The sequence below is a fragment of the Hemicordylus capensis genome, chromosome 2 (assembly GCF_027244095.1).
Source record: "Hemicordylus capensis ecotype Gifberg chromosome 2, rHemCap1.1.pri, whole genome shotgun sequence".
NCBI classification, from domain to species: Eukaryota; Metazoa; Chordata; class Lepidosauria; order Squamata; family Cordylidae; genus Hemicordylus; species Hemicordylus capensis.
The window spans coordinates 305,981,808-306,003,130 of NC_069658.1; the positions used below are offsets into that span (position 1 = coordinate 305,981,808).

Below are 21,323 nucleotides of genomic sequence, written 5' to 3' on the forward strand. Positions count from 1 at the left end.
TCCATTATACTTTTCTTGCTTTTGTCTTATTCAGCCAATATGTCTTCTTTAATTTATACATCGTTTGTGCTTTCTTAGGTTCAGTGTTCTGCCAGTTAGACAAATACTTCAGTCCAGCAAAGGACATCTGCATGTGGTGATGGGATTCGGTGCACAAATCCTTTGCTACTTGTGCATTTTGTTAGTGATGTAAATGCACTGGTGCATCTGCTGTAGCCCTGATGTAGATGCACTGGTGTATTTTTCTCAACTCTCTCACAACACTAAGACCAGGGGTCACCTCATGAAACTGAAGGTTGAGAAACTTAGGACCATCAAGAGGAAGTACTTTTTTACACAGCACATAATTAATGTATGGAATTCTTTGCCATGGGATGTGGTGGTGGCCACCAGCTTGGATGGCTTTAAAAGGGGCTTAGACAGATTCATGGTGGACAGGTCTATCAATGGCTACTAGTCTGGTGGCTGTGGGCCATCTCCAGTCTCAGATACACAATCTCTCTCAATATCGGTTGCAGGGGAGCAACAGCAGGAGAGAGGGCATGCACATGCCTGTGGGCTCCCCAGAGGCATTTGGTGGGCCACTGTGTATACATGCGGGGAGAGAATCACCAAGGATGTCTAACACAGACATTTTGAATTTCAGAAGAGGAAACTTCTCCAAAATGAGGAGTATGGTAAAAAGAAAGCTGAGGGGGGAAATCAGGAGAGTCACTTCGCTCCAGAGTGCATGGAGTTTACTCAAAACCACAATACTAGAAGCCCAGTTAGATTGTATACCCAAAAGGAGGAAAGGTACCACTAAGTCCAGGAGGATGCCAGCATGGCTAACGGGTACCGTCAAGGAAGCCATAAAAGGGAAGAAGACTTCCTTCCAAAATTGGAAGGCCTGTCCAAACAAAGAGAACAGAAAGGAACACAAACTCTGGCAAAAGAAATGCAAGGTGGCAATAAGGGAGGCAAAAAGAGAGTTTGAGGAACATTTAGCCAAAAGTATCAAGGGGAATAACAAAAACTTCTTTAAGTACATCAGAAGCAGGAAACCTGCCAGGGAGGCGGTTGGGCCATTAGACAATGAGGGAGTGAAAGGGATTATTAAGGAGGATATGGAGGTTGCAGAGAAACTGAATGAGTTCTTTGTGTCTGTCTTCACGGCAGAGGATACTGAGCATATACCTGTTCCTGAACCAGGCTTTTTAGGGATGGAGGCTAGAGAGCTGAGTCAGATAGAAGTGACAAGGGATGATGTTCTAAACAGTCTGGAAAAACTGAAAGCTAACAAATCACCAGGGCCAGATGGCATCCATCCAAGAGTCCTCAAAGAACTCAAATGTGAAATTGCTGACCTCCTTGCTAAAATATTTAACTTATCCCTGAAATCGGGCTCTGTACCAGAGGACTGGAGAGTAGCAAATGTAACACCAATTTTCAAAAAGGGATCCAGGGGCGATCCAGGAAATTATAGGCCGGTTAGCCTGACGTCTGTTCCAGGCAAATTGATGGAAAGCATCCTCAAGGATAAAATTGTAAAGCACCTAGAAGAACAGGCCCTGCTGGGAGTGAGCCAGCATGGCTTCCGCAAAGGTAAATCTTGCCTCACCAACCTTTTGGACTTCTTTGAGAGTGTCAAGAAGTGTGTGGATCAAGGTGATCCAGTTGACATAGTCTACCTGGACTTCCAAAAAGCTTTTGACAAAGTTCCTCGTCAAAGACTCCTGAGGAAACTTAGCTGTCATGGGATAAAGGGACAAGTACATGTGTGGATTGCTAACTGGTTGAAAGACAGGAAACAGAGGGTAGGTATAAATGGATCATTTTCACAATGGAGGGAAGTAAGAAGTGGGGTCCCCCAGGGATCTGTACTGGGGCCAGTGCTTTTTAATTTATTCATAAATGATCTCGAAGCAGGGGTAAGCAGCGATGTGGCCAAATTTGCAGATAATACCAAACTCTTCCGAGTAGTGAAATCCGAAACGGATTGTGAGCAGCTCCAAAAGGATCTCTCCAAACTGGGGGAGTGGGTGACAAAATGGCAAATACGGTTCAATGTTAGCAAGTGTAAAGTGATGCACATTGGGACAAAAAACCCCAACTTCAAGTATATGCTGATGGGATCCGAGCTGTCGGTGACGGACCAGGAGAGGGATCTTGTGGTTGTGGTGGACAGCTCGTTGAAAGTGTCAACTCAATGTGTGGCAGCTGTGAAAAAGGCCAATTCCATGCTAGGGATCATTAGAAAGGGGATTGAAAATAAAACGGCTAACATTATAATGCCCTTATACAAAACTATGGTGCGACCACACTTGGAGTACTGTGTACAATTCTGGTCACCACATCTTAAAAAGGACATTGTTGAACTGGAGAAGGTACAGAAGAGGGCAACCAAGATGATCAGGGGCCTAGAGCACCTTTTTTATGAGGCAAGACTACAACACCTGGGGCTTTTTAGTTTAGAAAAAAGATGACTGTGGGGAGACATGATAGAGGTCTATAAAATCATGCATGGCATGGAGAAAGTGGAGAGAGAGATATTCTTTTCCCTCTCACACAACACTAGAACCAGGGGTCACTCCATGAAATTGATTGCCAGGAGGTCTAGGACCAACAAACGGAAGTACTTTTTCACACAACGCGTGATCCACTTTGGAACTCTCTGCCACAGGATGTGGTGACAGCCAACAACCTGGATGGCTTTAAGAGGGGTCTGGATGACTTCATGGAGGAGAAGACTATCAATGGCTACTAGTCGGAGAGCTGTGGGCACCTCCAGCATCAAGGGCAGGGTGCCTCTGAGTACCATTTGCAGGGGAGTAATGGCAGGAGAGAGGGCACGCCCTCAACTCCTGTCTGTGGCTTCCAGCGGCATCTGGTGGGCCACTGTGCAAAACAGGATGCTGGACTAGATGGGCCTTGGGCCTGATTCAGCAGGGCTGCTTATGTTCTTACTGTGTGAAACAAGATGCTGGACTAGCTGGGCCTTGTGCTTGATCCAGCAGGGCTGTTCTTATGTTCTTTCTTATCTGATGTAGATCTGAATATGAATACAGCTCATTGTAATAATTATCAATTTTAGCTTTTTAAATAACTTTTTATCTGAAACTTATAAACAGCAACTGTAATTCTGATTGTGGTTTTAGTCTGGACTTCTAACTTATTTACTTATTTTGGTTGGTTTTATTAGTTTTATTTTATATTGTATCTATTTTATTGTTGTGAGCTGCCCCAAGCAGTAGTGTACTGGAGAGGCAGGGTATACATATTTTAAATAAATAAAAATAATAATAAACAATAGTCTTCTTGACTAAATTGAATCTGCTAGCTGACTCTATGGCTGTCTTTGCACATAACACCAAACTGGAGGTGAATGACCTAGAGGTTTGATTTTGTGGTTGTCCAAATGCATGAAACCGTGGTTTCGTTGCTATGCTGACCTGAGGGTTTGACCCCCAATTGTAATTTAAACCTTTGGTTTGTAGTGAGTTTCGCTGATGAGACCTCAGGTTTGAAGGTGCTATCTTTTCATCTGAATTCTGCCACCTCTGTAACCTGAGGTTCATGCCAAAGCTCCTCCCCTGCCATTGAGAAGCTGGCTCAGAGCAGCCCAGAAATGTGTCCATGCCTCTTGCTGGTTGCCTCTCCGATCAGTTGCCCCATCCTCCTCAGTCCCCTCACTCCTCCTACTGTTGCCCGGCAACTGGGAGGCTGTATTGCTGCATCCCAAGCTTCAATGCATGTAAGGGCAGAGAACAAAATTGGAGGAAGCCTGCGTCCTTTCCACTGTGTCTTATGGTTCCCCTTTGTCAACCTGCACAAAAAGGATGAGATGACAAGATGGGCACAGTGGGAGTTGTCTGCAGCTATCAAGGGCTACAGAAATGTTTTCACAAGCACATGGAGTCACAGTGAAGTTTGAGTTAATAGACAGCCCCTGGAATTCTTGAGTGGTTCTGTTCTATTTTTTTGTACAAGTTGGGGGGGGGGCTTTCCCTAGGGTGCAAGCATGCAATATCAGGCATAACTCATGAGAATAACTATCATATTGGTACATAAACTGGGCAATAAAGCCAAATGTCATGATAATACCTTAGGCAGGTGGTTCTCCCATCCTCCCAAGGACCACTCTCTCAAGAGAGTGATAGGCCATAGAGCAGGTCTGTTCAACTTTGGCCCTCCTGCAGATGTTGGCCTATAACTCCCATAATTATTTATTTCTTATTATTTCTTGTTTACACAGTCAGACAGGTGTTACTGACTGGTTTGTTTTATCCAGACATCGAGTCCTTCCCAAGGACCTGGGATGGCTGAATTTTATCATCAATACTGTTGGTTATTATAGATATCGTTGCAAAATATAGGCTGTTCCCAGTAAAGCTGCTTTTTGTAATTGGCTGATGGTGATTTCTGTGGCCCCTATGGTGTTGAGGTGCTCTTCAAGTTGTTTTGGAATTGCACCTAGGGTGCCAATTACCACTGGGATTATTTTGGTCTTTTTCTGCCACAGCCTTTCAATTTCAATTTGTAGATCTTTGTATTTGGTGATTTTTTTCTATTTCTTTTTCTTCTATTCTGCTATCCCCTGGTATTGCTATGTCGATTATTTTGACTTGTTTTTCTTTCTTCTCGACTACAGTTATATCTGGTGTATTGTGTGGCAGATGTTTGTCTGTTTGTAGCCGGAAGTCCCATAATATTTTTGCTTCTTCATTTTCGACCACTTTTTCAATTTTATGGTCCCACCAATCCTTGGCTACAGGTAGCTTGTATTTTTTGCAGATGTTCCAGTGTATCATCCCTGCTACCTTGTCATGCCTTTGTTTGTAGTCAGTCTGTGCGATCTTTTTACAACAGCTGATTAGGTGGTCCATGGTTTCATCTGCTTCTTTACAAAGGCGGCACTTGCTGTTTGTTGTTGACTTTTCTACTTTTGCTCTTATTGCATTTGTTCTTAGTGCCTGTTCTTGTGCAGCCAGTATTAAACCCTCTGTTTCTTTCTTCAGGTTGCCATTCTTAAGCCATTGCCAGGTCTTGGTGATGTCTGATTTTCCATTTATATTGTGCAAATATTGACCATGCAGTGGCTTCTTTTTCCATTTTTCTGCTAGGTTCTTGACTTGTTCTTTCTTGTAGGCCTGCTTTGTTTCATTGGTGTTTAATAGTTTCTCATTATTGACAATTTTAAGTGCATCTTCTTTACTGTCCTTTGTATATTCTGCAAGGCCTCTTTTCTACTGTTTGATGGACTTGCAGCATTCCTCTTCCACTTGAGCTGTGAGGGAGGTATAGTCTATCTACAGCACTGTGGGGGTGCAGAGCATGATTGATGGTCATGATTTTCCTGGTCTTACTATCTAGCGTCTCTATCTCTGCCTGGGTCCAGTCTATTATTCCTGTAGTGTATCTGATAACAGGTATAGCCCAGGTGTTTATGGCGTGTATGGTGTTCCCACCATTGAGTTTGGACTTTAAGATTTTTCTAACTCTCCTGATGTATTTATTATTATTATTTATTTACACAGTCAGACAGGTGTTATTGACTGGTTTGTTTTATCCAGACATTGAGTCCTTCCCAAGGACCTAGGACGGCTGAATTTTATTGTCAATGTTGTTGCTGTTGTTATAGATATAGTCGCAGAATATAGGCTGGTCCCAGTAAAGCTGCTTTTTGTAATTGGCTGATGGTGATTTCTGTGGCCCCTATGGTGTTGAGGTGCTCTTCAAGTTGTTTTGGAATTGCACCTAGGGTGCAAATTACCACTGGGATTATTTTGGTCTTTTTCTGCCACAGCCTTTCAATTTCAATTTGTAGATCTTTGTATTTGGTGATTTTTTTCTATTTCTTTTTCTTCTATTCTGCTATCCCCTGGTATTGCTATGTCGATTATTTTGACTTGTTTTTCTATCTTCTCGACTACAGTTATATCTGGTGTATTGTGTGGCAGATGTTTGTCTGTTTGTAGTCGGAAGTCCCATAATATTTTTGCATCTTCATTTTCGACCACTTTTTCAATTTTATGGTCCCACCAATCTTTGGCTACAGGTAGCTTGTATTTTTTGCAGATGTTCCAGTGTATCACCCCTGCTACCTTGTCATGCCTTTGTTTGTAGTCAGTCTGTGCGATCTTTTTACAACAGCTGATTAGGTGGTCCACTGTTTCATCTGCTTCATTACAAAGGCGGCACTTGCTGTTTGTTGTGGATTTTTCTACCTTTGCTCTCATTGCATTTGTTCTTAGTGCCTGTTCTTGTGCAGCCAGTATTAAACCCTCTGTTTCTTTCTTCAAGTTGCCATTCTTAAGCCATTGCCAGGTCTTGGTGATGTCTGATTTTCCATTTATATTGTGCAAATAATGACCATGCAGGGGCTTATTTCTCCATTTTTCTGCTCGGTTCTTGACTTGTTATTTCTTGTAGGCCTGCTGTGTTTCATTGGTGTTGAATAGTTTCACGTTATTGACCATTTGAAGTGCATCTTCTTCACTGTCCTTGATATATTCTTCAAGGCCTCTTTTCTCCTCCTCTACTGTTTGATGGACTTGCAGCATTCCTCTTCCACCTGAGCTGCGAGGGAGGTATAGCCTATCTACATCACTGCGGAGATGTGCAGAGCATGATTGATGGTCATGATTTTCCTGGTCTTACGATCTAGCGTCTCTAGCTCTGCCTGGGTCCAGTCTATTATTCCTGCAGTGTATCTGATAACAGGTATAGCCCAGGTGTTTATGGCTTGTATGGTGTTCCCACCATTGAGTTTGGACTTGAGGATTTTTCTAACTCTCCTGATGTATTCACTTCCAATTTTTCTTTTAACTTCAGTGTGTGCGATGTTATCAGCCTGGAGAATGCCCAAGTATTTGTAATGTTCTTTCTCTTCCATGTTCTCCAACAGCTCCTCCACCTGCGCCTGAGCAACTTTTTCAATTGGTGGTAATTCTTCTTCCATATTTTGAGCCTGTGTTGCTCTTTGCAGTTCTTCCAGCTCAACTCCTGTGAATACTTTATTTCTTATTATGTATCTTCTCTGGTCTGCTAGCCTTTGTTCTGTTATTTCTTCTCTCTGGATGCTTCTCTTTCCAAATTTGGTACATTCTTTTTAAATAACCTCTTCTAGTTGGACTAGACTTGTAATAGCAGATCATTATTTCCTCGTTGGCATTTTTCGTATATTTTTTTCGGTTAAGCGACGTTTCTTCCAGTAACCTTGCAGTCTCCAGTCCTGGTTGCTCAACTGAAGTTCCTGAGTGCTGTTGCCCACCTGCCACCAGATGTCCAGGGACTATAGCACCTGGCGCGGTCCTTGTTGACCTGGGCGACGACCGATCCGGTATAGATTTATTAAAGTTACGTCTCACCATTATTATTATTATTATTAATAATAATAATTTGATTTCTATACCACCCCTCCAAAAATGGCTCAGGGCGGTTTACACAGAGAAATAATAAATAAATAAGATGGCTCCCTGTCCCCAAAGGGCTCACATTAAAAAACAACACACAAGATAGACACCAGCAACAGTCACAGGAGGTACTGTGCTGGGGGTGGATAGGGCCAGTTACTCTCTCCTTGCTAAATAAAGAGAATCACCATGTTAAAAGGTGCCTCTTTGCCCAGTTAGCAGGGGAATAATCCCTAGTTATTGACCACTGTGGCTTGGGATTATAGTTGTAGTTCAAAAACAGCTGGGCGGCCTAAGTTGAGCAGGCCTGCATAGAGGCACACACGTGGGCCAGAAAGCTGTTGCCACCCAGCCTGGTTGCTAGTTCCCTGCATGGGGAAGGCTACCGCAGCAACACCTTTCCCGGTCCCTGACTGGCAGAAAGCAGGAGTCAAAGTGCTCTCTCTGGCAGTCTAGCCATCCCTTAACACATATGCATGGGTTTTCTGCTCAGCATGGTCACCCAGTCTGGAAGGGATAACAGAAAACAGTGGCTCCCCTGACCTGGGATTCCCTGCGTTGGCCAATCTACATACGCTGCAACACCGGTTCAAGCCTGGGAATTTTGAGTGTGTACTAGGAGCCTTCCCTGATGTTACCCAAATCTGCTCACCCGCAACCACTTGGGCACATGGAGCATCCTGGACTCTAGAATCCATGGGACTCTAAGGGTCGAGTGGAAAGGGAGAGGCGTGTACTATGAATTATATTGTTAAACAGAGATATCGGGGGGGGGACATCAGTGGGGCCCCCCTACAGTGCTGTTGGTCAGAGGCCTGAAGCTCATGGAGCCTATGGTCCTCCCCAGTGGACTAGCCCTCTCATGAGAGGGCTAATCCCCCACCAGCAAGCCAGCGTGGAGGCAGGAGTATATTGGGGCTTCATGGACTGCTTTGCCCAAATCTGCCACAATAACATTCTGTGTCACAGTGGGCCAAACCCCAGGATCCTTTGCCTGTCCTCATAAACATATTTCCTCCTAGGAAGTCATCATGACCTGTTCCATGAGTAACATGAAACTGGTGTCCCTCTGCTTCCCCAATACAAGTAACTCTGTTTCTGTAAGACTGTATGGCTGCTGGGCCCTTGCAAGGGCATTGGAGCAAGTTGTGTGATGAAGGGGTTTAAATGCCCTTTCCATCCTGAGGGCAGCTGACTGATAAAAGGCATGATCATGCTGGGCACAACCAGATCGTGGTCAATTGTTGCCTCCCTACTGATCTCTTGACACCTTGCCTGCAGTCTGGCAACGTGAGTGCAATGGGGCTTATTGGGATGAGGCCTTGGTAGACCAGGAAGAGGGAGGGGGTCCCTCTGCCCACAAACCGGAGGCTGTGAGACCACGGTTTGGTGATAATCTGCAGGATGATCAAAGGCTCACAGATTAACCAGTTTTGTCTACCTGAGGTTCCACGCTACGTCTGAAAGGAGGCCATACTGAACAATACCTTGTCTGTAATCTTTTGTGCCAGTGATTAAAATGTTCCTAGATAATGATCATATATCTAAAAATTATGCAGACATACAGTGTGATAAAATGAAATTCATTGTAAATTTTACTTTATAGCTGTTTACTATTAAGCTTGTTTATTTTTTAACATTACTGGTGTCTGCATAACACAATGGAGTTTAAAAAAAACTTTTATGAATTTCCCCCCCTTCACCTTAAAATGAATGTTACATCATGCATGAGATTGGAAATGAATATCTTACAATGAACGTAACTATTCTATGGTGCTTTTTGTAATACAGGTGGTCCTTGATATCTGCAGACTCCGTATCTGTGGTTTTGCGTATCTGCAATTGGATCTTAGAAACCCAGTTTAATTATCCGCAGGCAGAAAAATAGGTGAAATTTGCCATGGTTTTGAGTGGCTGGAAATGACCTGGAAATGATTTCCAATGTCATTTCCGGCCACTATTTTCCAGCAGAGAGCCATTTTGTGGTACTTTTAAAAATGGGGGGGGGGATATCCGACCATGTTGGGGGTTTGAAGAGCATTGCTGGAAAGTTGCAGAATAAGGTACTGTCATCCCTCCCCGCCACCCCCCCCACATACTTTTTTTGGTTAGGAACTTAACCACCCAATTCCCAAGGTTTGGGGAACTGAACCCCCCAATTCCCAAATGACTTAAGGTTTCGTTATTTGTGGTTTCTGCATCTGCACCTATAGGTGAGAACTGAACCCCCGCGATAATGAGGGCCACCTGTATCTTTTTCCAGAATAGAGTCTTTAACAGCATTCCCTTAATAAAGGAAAGATTGTCCTGTTGAGTCGATGTAGACTCCTGGTGACCACAGAGCCATGTGGTTCTCTTAGTAGAATACAAGAGTGGTTTACCATTGCCTTCCTACCGTGCAGTATGAGATGATGCCTTTGCTGTTGTCACTGAAGTGAGCATCTGCCTCCAGCACCTTCCTATATCGCTGCTGCCTGATATAGGTTACAACAAATATATATTTACTAGGCACAGTCTGGGAAACACACCGATGGGGATTCCAACTAACAGCCTCTTGCTCTGTAGGCAAGCTGCTTCCCTGCTGCATCACCACACGTAATCCAGCATTCTGTGAATGTTTCATTCTTCTATTTATACCCAAGAAGCCCTCCATTTCATGGAGAATATTGACTTGGATCGTTTTAGCACAGAGGTCAAATAATTTATCAAAAGGAGTTGCCGTATCTATATTGATAGCAATATTGTTTAGTCATAGGATGCTGGACCCCATACTTAATTCCTGGATTCCTCCTTCTGCTTCATATTAGCCAGGCTCCACTTTCTAGGCCATTCCTTCATAAAGAAGGCCACACCTAATTCTCTCTCTCAAGTCTTCTGTAGCCACAGCTGCCTGCTGAGGGGCTTAAGCTGGTCTTGTGGAAGAGAGCATGAATTGTCCCCTTTATTAAGCAGGGTTCACCCTAGTCTGCATTTGGATAGACTACATGTGAGCACTGTCTGCTGTAAGACACAGAGCCATAGCTCAGTGGTAGAGCACCTCTTTGCATTCAGAAGGTCCCAGGTTGAATCCCTGTCATCTTCAGGTAGGGCTTGGATAGAACCTGACATGGAGGATTGGAAAAATGTGTGCTGATCCTGAGCTGCAAGAAAAAGAGCAGGAGTTGCCTGCTGATGAGGTGCAGTGAGATGGCCACTTCAGGTGGCACATTGGCGGAAGTGGCAGTGAAGGGCACCTCAAATGCACCCCATGCCTGCTTCTGCCTAATTGCTCAATTAGTGAACCACCCCAGCCTTATATTACCAGACAGCAGGAGGTAGTCAGAAGTGCCATTGCCTCCTGCTCATTTGGAAAGGCAGGGAGTAGTTAGACAAGGGGAAATAGAGGTCAGTTCATGGAGCAGGCGATACCAGCATGATGTAGCATTCCTTGTGCATTGTGGGTACAGGGGAGATTGCACTGGAGGAAACAGTTGCAAGGTGTGCTTTGTCTACTGTAGGAGAATGAGGTGAGATGTGCATGTTGGAGATAGGGTGGGAAAAGCCAGGAAAGTCTGGGAAAGTTCAGCCACTACATTCTATATAGTTCTGTGATGTTACTTCGAACTAGCAACGAGTTCATTATTGTTATTTTTTAAGCCTGGACTTTGGAATGCATTCCTGTTGAAATAAGAGCCTCCTCATCTCTGGCAACTTCAGCCTTCAGCTTATCTCTTCCACACACCTCACTCACATTGCCATCCCAATCTGATGCCAGGCTCACAATGGCATACAATCTGTCTGTGCTCAGAGACCTTCTTTTCTCCTGCTGAAAAACGATTCAGAATTCTTGAAGACTTTGTTCCTTTCATTGTTACACTTAAGATCTTCAGAAGCTCTCAGAAGGCAGTTTATCTGCCTTTTATAGAAGATAGAACTGGACACCCTAACCTCCTTAAAATGCACTGGTTGCATGAGAGCTTTCATAGTTAAAAAGCTGAATTGTACCTATCAATACCTGTATAAATATATCAATTAAATTTTAACTTCTAATAAATATTAGCTATATGTTGAATAAGCCACTTACTGCATCAGGTTTCATGTAATATTTGCTTCTAAGAAACAGCCAGAGAAGTGTGCAAATTGTGCAAAATAAAGCCTTGGATTTACAAATACGTACAGTGTACAAAACTTGCTCTCAGATAACTATTGTTCAAATCCCCACTGGTATGTTTCCCAGACTATGGGAAACACCTCTATTAGGCATATAGGAAGATGCTGAAAGCATCATTTCATCCTGCGCAGGAGATGGCAACGGTAAACCCCTCCTGTATTCTACCAAAGACAATCACAGGGCTCTGTGGTCACCAGGAGTCGACACCCACATGAGGGCACAACTTTACTTTTACCAACACAGTCTCAGCCAGACTCTGCAAAGTCCACCTCTGTCGAGAGGACAGAGGAATCACCCCACAGAGGGAAGATGGGTCTATGAAAACTGAGCTCACTGATTTGAGAAACGACAATGCCCAACCAATGTCACTGGCCTACTTTGGGGTGGAGGAGAGAGTTAAGGAAAGCAGTGTTCACTAGAGAGAAAAGTGGAAGAAGGGAAGGCCAAGAAAACCTTCTGCAAGGGCGTCTTTCCCAATCCCCCACCCCATTCCACTGTTCTGCAGCTCCTTGAGCTCAGCCTGCCATCCCTCCCACTCCCCCCTCTCTCCCACCATCTTTCTCCTCGTCTCCTCTCCCACCCCACTCCTGGTCAAGGAGCAAGAGCATCTGCAGGGAGCAGCCCGGTTTCACTCTTAAGAAGCAACCCATTCGTTACATTAGAAGCAACTAATGTTTGACCTTTGTTTTTATCTTGTTGAACACCGCCCAGAGACGTAAGTTTTGGGCGGTATTAAAATATTTTAAATAATAAATAAATAAATAACCCCTTTCAGCTGCAGGCAGCCGCTGAAGCAACTGACTGGGGCGCATTGTGGTGGTGCCTAATTGCATCTCAAACAAGCTGCCGGGCAGTGTGTCCAGCCTACCTGGGGACTGCCCTCATTGTTGGCTGCCCAGGGGAGCCGTGAGGGCAGAGGAGGGGAGGAGAAACAAAAACGGAGACGCCAGGAAAGAAGGAAGGAGAAGGGGCTACATGACTGAGCCCTCCCCTGCCAACTTGTTCGGGCTCTGCACGCCGCCCAGGCAGCTCGGCTGAGGACGGTGACTAGGTGCTGGCTGTACCCACTAGCAACAACACGCTGCCTTCTTCTTTCCCCGGCCAATTGCATGTGCAAACTCAGCCTCTGCAAGGTGAGAGCGGCAACGCTGCCGCCGCCCACAGGAGTTTTTAAAAAAGCTGCGGAAAAACAAAGCAATCTGGTTTCTTCTGGGAAGGACAGAATTCGGTAAGGCATTGACTTCATCTGCATTTGTGTACGCCAGATCTGCCACCCGTCCTTGCTACGTACATTTCTTTGAACACTTGTCTTTGCACACCACACACAGAGGCAGAGGGACTCCCCTCTTGGACAGCAGTGGGACTGCAGCCAAATCAAATCTAGTAAGATTTCCCATAGCGAGAGGGAGAGAGAGAAGGAAAAGAACAGCTCGTTTGTCTGTGTGTCTCTTCGGTGGTGGAGAGGGGCGCCCTTTCTGCCCTTAAAGACCAGCCGTGTGATAATATGGTAAATGGGTCCTCCTGTGTGCCAGTTTTGGATGTTTCCTCGATTGGTCGCTCGTTGCCTTTAAGGCAGGAGAAAAGGGGACAGATTTTTCTTCAGGGGCTGCACGCAAACGTGGGTATATTTGGAGCTCTTCTCAATTCTTATCAGCTGTAGAGGCGGCGGCACCGACACCGACATGGCACCGACTGCTCCCTCCCACCTTTCTGAGTTACGTACACAAGGTGGGGTGAGAGCTGGAGCCGCTGGCCTTGCAGAGAGCAAAGGAGATCCACGCTCGAGGCTCCCCTGACTGCTACTGCTGCTGCTTGAGCTCGGGCTCGCGACCGGCTTCCGAAGAGGAAGCACTCTGTCGCCTCTTGTGGCGAGTCGCTCGGCTTCAGCTACCAGGCGGCTCCTCGGGAATGCTGGGAATGTTGAGTCAGGGACTGTGCAAGCAAGCGAGTCAGGCTGACTGAAGGGAGCCTCGATTTGAGGGGCTGGAAAGCGAGGGCTAGGAATACAGAAGCTTCTCCTGACTGCAGCAGGTTCTCCTCTCGCCTCGCCCCGTACCTGTTCCTCTCACCTCGCCGCCTCTTTCTTCACCGCAATGGTTTGCCAGCGAGACGTGATGTTGTAAAATCCATGTGAGGAGGACGCGAGACAGATGCAATGATTTGAAAGGTGAGGAGCTGAAGCACGAATATGGCCATTATGGATCGCTGTGTGTCAGTTTGGTAATTATTATCAATAATACTATATTTTGGTGTACAAACCATAGGAGGATGAACACGGTGTGTGCGATGGGTGGAGAAGGGAAGGACTTTATTTAGAAGGAGCATTTTTAAAATAAAAGACATGGCCATAAATGTGATCGAGTGCTCATCTCATTCTAGTAGTAGCAATGAGTGCCTGTGCCTCTCCCATACAGAATAATCGTCTAGATACCTTCTTGCAATTACTCCTAGAAAACAGCTATGCAATTGCAAAGGATGTGCGGTTAATTTAAAAAGAAAGAAAGAATAATTGTTATTTCTAAAGTCTTCTTGGACGGGCTGGAGAAGAATCGGAAATGCCTCGGTTGTAATATATGCGTAAAGCTTTGGCTTTTCAACAAATGAAAGGAAAAGAGGCTTCCACCAGCACCACCCTCCTTGCGTTCTTCAAAGGAGGATTGCCAGTAAGAAATAAGAATACTATTTTGGCAGTTATATAATGAACAAATGCATACAAGAGCTACACATCTTGTATGCTGTATGGATGGAAAGATTAATATAGGCGGCATAAGCGTTGGCTACGGAATATAACCCTCCCTGTGTGTATGTAATGCATGTCTGTCTCTATATGCATATATGTTTTGCATAAAGATATCTGTTAGTAACGTAGTGGGGGAGGGGAATGCCTATTTTATTAGTGTGTGATTGATTTCTAGGCGGCTACCTGCTAAACCTAGGATGGATGGAGTGGAATATACTCCCTCCGCTGCGAATTGACATTTCCCTTTTGATGGACAAACCAATAGGCCACTTGCATTGGCAGAAACGAGCTCTTTGCCATTAGCTCAGCCAATCGGTGCAGCCACAAGGAGGGCAAATCCTCTTGTCAGGGTTAGTTTCCTGGTTGGCTTTTTAAAATCAGTTATTTCACTTAACTGTTTGGTAGCTCGCTCTCTCCCCTTTCCCCATCTGCAGTGAAATAAAGCCACAATAAAAAACAGAAGGGATTTCTCTCTTCCTGCCCCTTTAGTACTGACTCCCTAGAGGGAAACAGTCATCTTTCTCAGGCCTATTCCAGAGTCCCTTATAGTCAGATGGTAAATGAAGAAAACCTTTTGTGCTAGAGCATTCCTTGTTTCCTGAGTGCAGAAGAAGCAACCCCCACACCACCTTTTTCATGCGCCCCCCCAAGGCAGACAAAAAACAGACTTGTCTTTCTACTGTTTTTCACTTTCCTAAAAAAGAGAATACTCTCAGCAGCCATCTCTAGGCTCCCCCCCCGCCCAATAATAGTTGCATAGAGAGCTCCCCCATACCTAACCCCCAGTTAAGGGCCCTTCTTCCTGTTGAAAGACATAGGAGTATTCATTCCTCACAAAGATGTCCTGCAGAGCATAGCAGATAGGCAAGAAAATCAATCTCACCAGTGAGGGAAGACCAACACTCCTCTGCCCCCTCCTCATTGTGCCTTGCCAAGTACCACTTCAGCTGTCTCTTCCTAGTGGAAGAAAATAATTTTCTCAGTGCTGCTTCACCCACGAATAGAGAAAGTGTAAATTATATACATCTCATGAATGGGTTTAGAGGAGGGCAACCAAGATGATCAGGGACCTGGAAAACAAGTCCTCTGTTGATAGGTTGCAGGAACTGGTTATATTTGACCTGGAGAACAGCAGATGAAGAAGGAAAATATTGCACTCCTTTTTTTTTTTTTTTTTTTTAGGAGAGAGGAGGGCAAAGGTTTATTTTCTGCTGCCCCGGAGGACAGGACTAGATCTAATGGGAGGGCACAGGGCAGATTTTGGTTGAACTTTAGGATAAACTTCTTAATGGTGATGAGAGCAGTTTGGCAATGGGACCAGTTATCTAGCAGGGCAATGGGCTTTCCCTCACTGGAGGTCTTCAGGCAGAGGCTGGATGCTTGAAGCTTGTTGGGGATGCTTTACCTTTGGATTTCCTGAATTGAGCAGATCAGACTAGGTAGCTTGCCCCCTCTTACTCCATGATTCTATAATGGGTTTTGTTTTTAGAGGCTACATCTTCCAAAATCTGCACCAAAATACTTGCTTTTTGACACATTCTGTTTTAGATATTCACAGTGTTAGATTTGGAGATAGTTGATTTTCCAACCCTGAAATAATGTGGACCAGAGACAGCTCAGATTGATTTTTCAGATTGTAAGCATGTGAGCAGAACCTTGTGATTAAAAAAACAATTTTTACATGTTTGGTTTAAAAAAAAATGATGGTGGGGATGGTTTTGAATGTACTGGACATATTGTGACAAGTAGATTCAAAACATACTGTGTTACCCCCAACACTTCCCTCATTCAAATGTAATCACACAAAGGGCTTGTGCGCACGTTATCATGGGGCTAATTGCCACCATTCTGTGTTGCATGTACTCAGTAAGTTGTTGCAGCCACCTGAAGATAAATGCTGCAGCTTTTTGTTGACAGCAACTGTGTGCACAAACGGTAATCTCAAACTGAACATGATAAATGCAGTTCTTCTCTTTCTCCAATATCTTCCTTCATTGCTGTTATGGAAGATACTGTCATCTCCCTTTTCTGAGACACTTTGGAGTCATACTTGATTCCTTTCTATGCTTCTCTTCCTCTATACAACAGTGGCCAAAATCTGTTGTTACTTCCTTTTCAGCATCAATACAGTTTCCTTTGTACTAGCTCCTTCCTTTCAGTGTTCTGGTAGCTTTTAATCTATATTACTGCAGCTTCCTTTTTTCTGACTTTCTCTTTAGCTGTTTCTCTCTTCTCTGATCTATTCATAACGTCTCTCTAAACAAATATTTATTTCACTTCACTATGATCATTTTACTACTCTCCTTAAATCTCTTCCTGTCATAATATGTGTGGATTTCAAGGTTCTAGTCCTTATGTTTTAAAACTCTCTGCCCTTGATTACATTTCCTCCCTCACCTCCCCTAGTTACAATGTTTGCTTCTTCTACCCCATTTAGGTTCATCTCCTATCAGCCCCTTTTGCTTCTTTCCATTCTTGTCCCAGTGCCCTATGCCATGCTGCTTGCTGTGCTTAGAATGTACTCCCTCCCCACTGCAAGACTCTACTTTTTCTGAGCCAAATCTTCTGAGTAGAATCGCCCACTTTAACTACAGCTGATCCAAAGTGCTTATCCAGTTTTCTTCACCAAATTCTCAGGTGGAGAAAACTGGCAGCCAATTTCTGCAATTTTGTGGGGAGGACCACAATTTTCTTCCCTAGCCCCCTTGGAGTGATACTATGGGCTAGTTCAAGCTGTCTGAGTTGCAGCCCATTGTGCATAGAGAAGAGATATGTGTAATTGTGTGAGGCTGGAACATCCAAACCTGCCCTAATATAGTTTAGAGTACACTTTAAGTAATCTGAACTGGTCCCTTCATGACTACTACTAATAGATCAGCTCTGCAGATAAACTGAGAATTAACTTTTATTATGTTCCTACCTTAGTCAGACTACTACTGATCCAAAGGGGCCCATTTTGATGCGGCAAAAATGGAGGGGAGGGCATTTTCAGGGTGTGGTGATACAAAATTCTTAAAGGTTTATGGGAGGTAGTTTACTGCTGGTTAGTGGTGGCGGCAGGATTCCTTAAAAACAAAATACTGTCCCTGTGTGTTTTTTCTAGTTTATACTCTGCCTTTGCAGGAGGTGGTAGAGGTTAGGGATGTGCACGAACTTGTTCGAAGGACCTATTACGGGCCCCCGAACAGGTTTGAACACGAAGCCCGGTTCAAATTTCGAAGGTGGCGGGGGTGCCAGGGCGGGGAGGGTGCACTTACCCCTCCCGCCGCTTTCCCCTCGCCGGCACTCCTTACTGTTAAAAGTCTTTGGGGTGGCAGCATACCTCCCTGCCTCCCCGTTACCTTCGAACCACCCAGCAGCGGTTCCATGCACATCCTTAGTAGAGGTACCATTGGAAGCACTAGACTTCTTCCTGGTGCTTTGTTCCACCCAGCCATTGTTTTACCCACAGAAGACCCCTTAGAATGATGCTATAATATCACAATGTAGAATCATTCCAGGGCCATTCTGAGAATAAAAATGGCAGCCAGATGGAGCTGATTGTCAGGAAGAGGCTTAACACTTCATAGGAACATAGGCATAGGCAACTGCCATATACTGAGTTGGACCACTGATCCATCTAGTTCAGTATTGTCTACACAGACTGGCAGCGGCTTCTCCAAAGTTGCAGGCAGGAGTCTCTCTCACAGCCCTATCTTGGAGATGCTAGGGAGGGAACTGGGAACTTTCTGTGTGCAAGCATACAGATGCTCTTCCCAGAGTGGCCCCATCCGCTGAGGGGAATATCTTACAGTGTTCACAGATGTAGTCTCCCATTCAAATGCAACCAGGGCAGATCCTGCTTAGCAAAGGGGACAATTCCTGCTTGCTACAACAAGACCATTTCTCCTCCCTTCCATGTTGCTTCTGATGCCACCTGCAAAAGTGCAGCATACATTGTGAAAAGTAGAAAAGAAAAATAGCAATAGCTGTTGCTGACACCAAACAGAAGTAATGTTTCCTTTCCTCAAAACCTTTGAAGAATTTCTTACCCATCTCTGAAATTTCTTCTGGTTTGATTCTTCCTTCATGAACCCTTGAATGTAGTCATTATTGTTTGTAAGAGAACTGTAAGATTTGCTCAGACTTTAAGATCACTTTTCTGGAAGCCTTTGTCTTGCCTGCCTCTCCATTGCCATTTGATGCTTCCATTAAGGCATGGTTCTTTGTGAGATGAGGTGAAACATTTACCTCAAGCAGCAAATTAGTGGGGCACTGCTGAGGCAGCAAGATGCTCCCTGCTGCCTCATCTGCCTCCTCTATTGCATCTCCACCATCAGAGCAGCTCTTTGCCAAGCAGTGGTACAATTGCCCCTCAGTCAAGAGCTGCTCCAAGTTATTCCTTCTGCTCCTCCTCCTTTTTCTTCTTGGCAGTGGTGGTGGCACTCAGCACAGCATACCCAAATGGTCCGTCCCTCATGTGTAACTGGGCAGGTTATGAAAGGATGGAAGAGGAGGACATGAGGAAAGGACAGTAGAGTACTGGAAGTGCTCTATAGACTGTAATCCCAAGTAATTCAAAAGGAAATGTATTCTCTCCGCATTCTGAAATTCTTAGCTATGTAGCTGTTGGTATGATTCTGTTACAAATCACAGTGATATGGCGATGTATGCTAAGAATTCTGTTAGGAATCACAGTGTTCCCTAGGGATAGAAGCAAATATGCTTCACATTTTATTTTTGTCTTTCCTTGTCCTTCTGCGACATGCCTCATGAGCTGTGTTAACATTTACTCTATTGGCCAGTTAGACCTGTTTCTTCCCTCTGATTGTTACTGCTTTTAAAAAAAAATGCATTTTAGGACTTTAAGAAATTGTTGTTAAATGCATGAGAATGAAAAACGATTAACCTTGCTGGGGTCTGAGAAATGTGGGAATTTTAAATATATTTTTTATAAGGGGTTGACGTACCAACATTTTTTGACACGTTCCAAGTCAGAGAAGAGTAAAAATGCAACAGTTATGTCTTGTGAAGATCAATTAAATCTTTAAAAATTATTAAAAGCTTTGATGAAAATGAAGGAGGAAGGCAAGGATGATTTGTGAAATTCAGTCCACTGAGCCATTGCTAGGATCATGGGATATTGCAGTAAGATTTATGTTTTTTGGTTTTTTTGGAGGTTCTAATTTTAGTGATTAAAAATTTAAGAAATTAACACAGGATATGCTGCACAAGCTACTACCAGCAGGGCTTAAAAAGATTAATGCTTGCAACAAATAGTAAGTTCAAAACTGTTATCTATCACTAGGTATCACCTCAACAATTTGTTTTGCGTCCATGTTGATATTTCCTTTGCGTTCTGTTTACAGTTGTGTTTTGTGTGGGGCTAGGATTTGTTTGCACAGTGCTGAGTCATTAAAGAAGATAGTGGCTGGTTTGACACTGCTGATTGGGGGAGAGACCTAAATTAATGGAAGATATCACCATACTGTATTCTTGCATTCAGTCAAATTGTTTTTGCTCAGGGATGGTAGGAAGGAGGTCTTACCCACTTACCCCTGCTAACTGAGCAAAAATACACCTTTTAAAGTGGCGATTCTCTTCTATTTAGCAGGGGAAAGCAACTGGCCCTATCCAAGCCCAGCACAGCATCCCTCCAGTGGCTGTTGCTGTTGTCTGCCTTAAGTTTCTTTATAGATTGTGAGCCCTTTGGATCAGGGGACCATCTTATTTATGTATTATTTATTTTTCTATGTAAACCGCTTTGATAACTTTGGTTGAAGACCGGTATATAAATAGTCGTCATCGTCGTAGTATAATATTCATAGTAGTAGTCTTGTCTGTCTTGAGAGGTTTGTAGACAAGCTATCCTGTTCTTGTTTTTTGTTTTGAAATGTTAATAGCAGCTCCCCGCTGCCCTCCATTTGGAGTGCGACTTTAGCATTGGGAGTGGGGGGCTTCTCACACTGTCACATGCAGGTTACACATGATTGCAGTGTGCTCTGCATGGGACTATCTGTGAAAAGTGTTCAGAAACTGCAGCTGGTGCAAACTGCTGCTGACCAAGACCCATTGTTTATGCATTGGGTCCTGGTTTGTTTCTGAACCCAATTTAAAAATGCTGGTTATGACCTTTAAAAAAACCCCAAACACTTTAGGAGCAAGATATCTAGAGGAGTAAGGACCCCATGATCTTGCCTGCCTGTTTTGTTCTTTGGATGAGGCTCTGCTCTGTGCCCCATTAACGTTGAAGATATGGTGGTGGTACATGGAACCAGGCCTTTTTGCTTGTAGCACCCAGGCTCAGGAACTCAGAAAGCCCACCTTGTTGCTTCCTTGTTGACTTTTAGAAAACCAGTGAGGACCTGTTTGTTTTGATATAATTTCAGTTGAATTGTCCCTTTTGCTTTTAGTTGCTCTTGGCAGTGTTGCTCATATGCTTTGTTGCTGGGTTGTTCCATTTTATTGTTTTAATTAGCTCTATTTTTTTAAATGTCAGCTGCTTTTGTTGTCTTTCAATTGAAAAGAAAACTAGAATTTTTAAAAAAAATACAACAAAATGGGTGGGGGGGGGACTTTCTGTGGGAGAATGAAAGGAAGTCTCTTAGAGTCTCTTAACTGAAAAGATATAGAGCTCAACAAGATCTTTATTATGGTGAAAGACCCGAAAGAGAGAGAAAAAGGAAAAATGTACAGAACTAAAATAATGCAATACAATAATAAAACTACAGTAGATACAGCAGTCCAATAAATTTAACAGTTTTCCAGAATACTTCCCTTTTAGGGGAAGAGCTACAATTGCATGGTGTGGTCTAGAGGCTAAAACACAAAATATTGCTGCATTAAATGAAATATTACTATCTTTGTCTGCTAAAAGAACGGAAGTATAAAATTCATCAGAACGGCTTGGGAAATTATTTAATATGGGCATAATTAACTTGTTGCACAAATCATAGTTTAAAACACAGTAGAGAAGAACATGGTCAACAGTTCAATCTCTCTTGAACAAGGGCATAGACGTTGTGGAACAGGGATATCTTTATATCTGCCTTCTAATAGG

General features: G+C 43.9%; 1 protein-coding gene across 25 annotated transcripts in view; it reads left to right on the top strand.

The window, feature by feature from the left end:
- ERC2 (ELKS/RAB6-interacting/CAST family member 2) overlaps positions 1-21,323 on the top strand; it is a 1,070,068-nt gene that overhangs the window by 82,845 nt on the left and 965,900 nt on the right. For 6 of the 25 annotated variants that reach the window (XR_008316191.1, XR_008316209.1, XR_008316197.1 and 3 more), the window contains exon 1: positions 12,478-13,711. The exons of 2 other annotated variants lie outside the window; for them this stretch is intronic. The gene's annotated coding sequence lies outside the window, so the exon portion shown is untranslated. Of the gene's footprint in view, positions 1-12,474; positions 13,765-21,323 lie in introns of those variants that run through there. 17 more of the 25 variants (XR_008316198.1, XR_008316201.1, XR_008316199.1 and 14 more) reach the window with 8 other exon arrangements.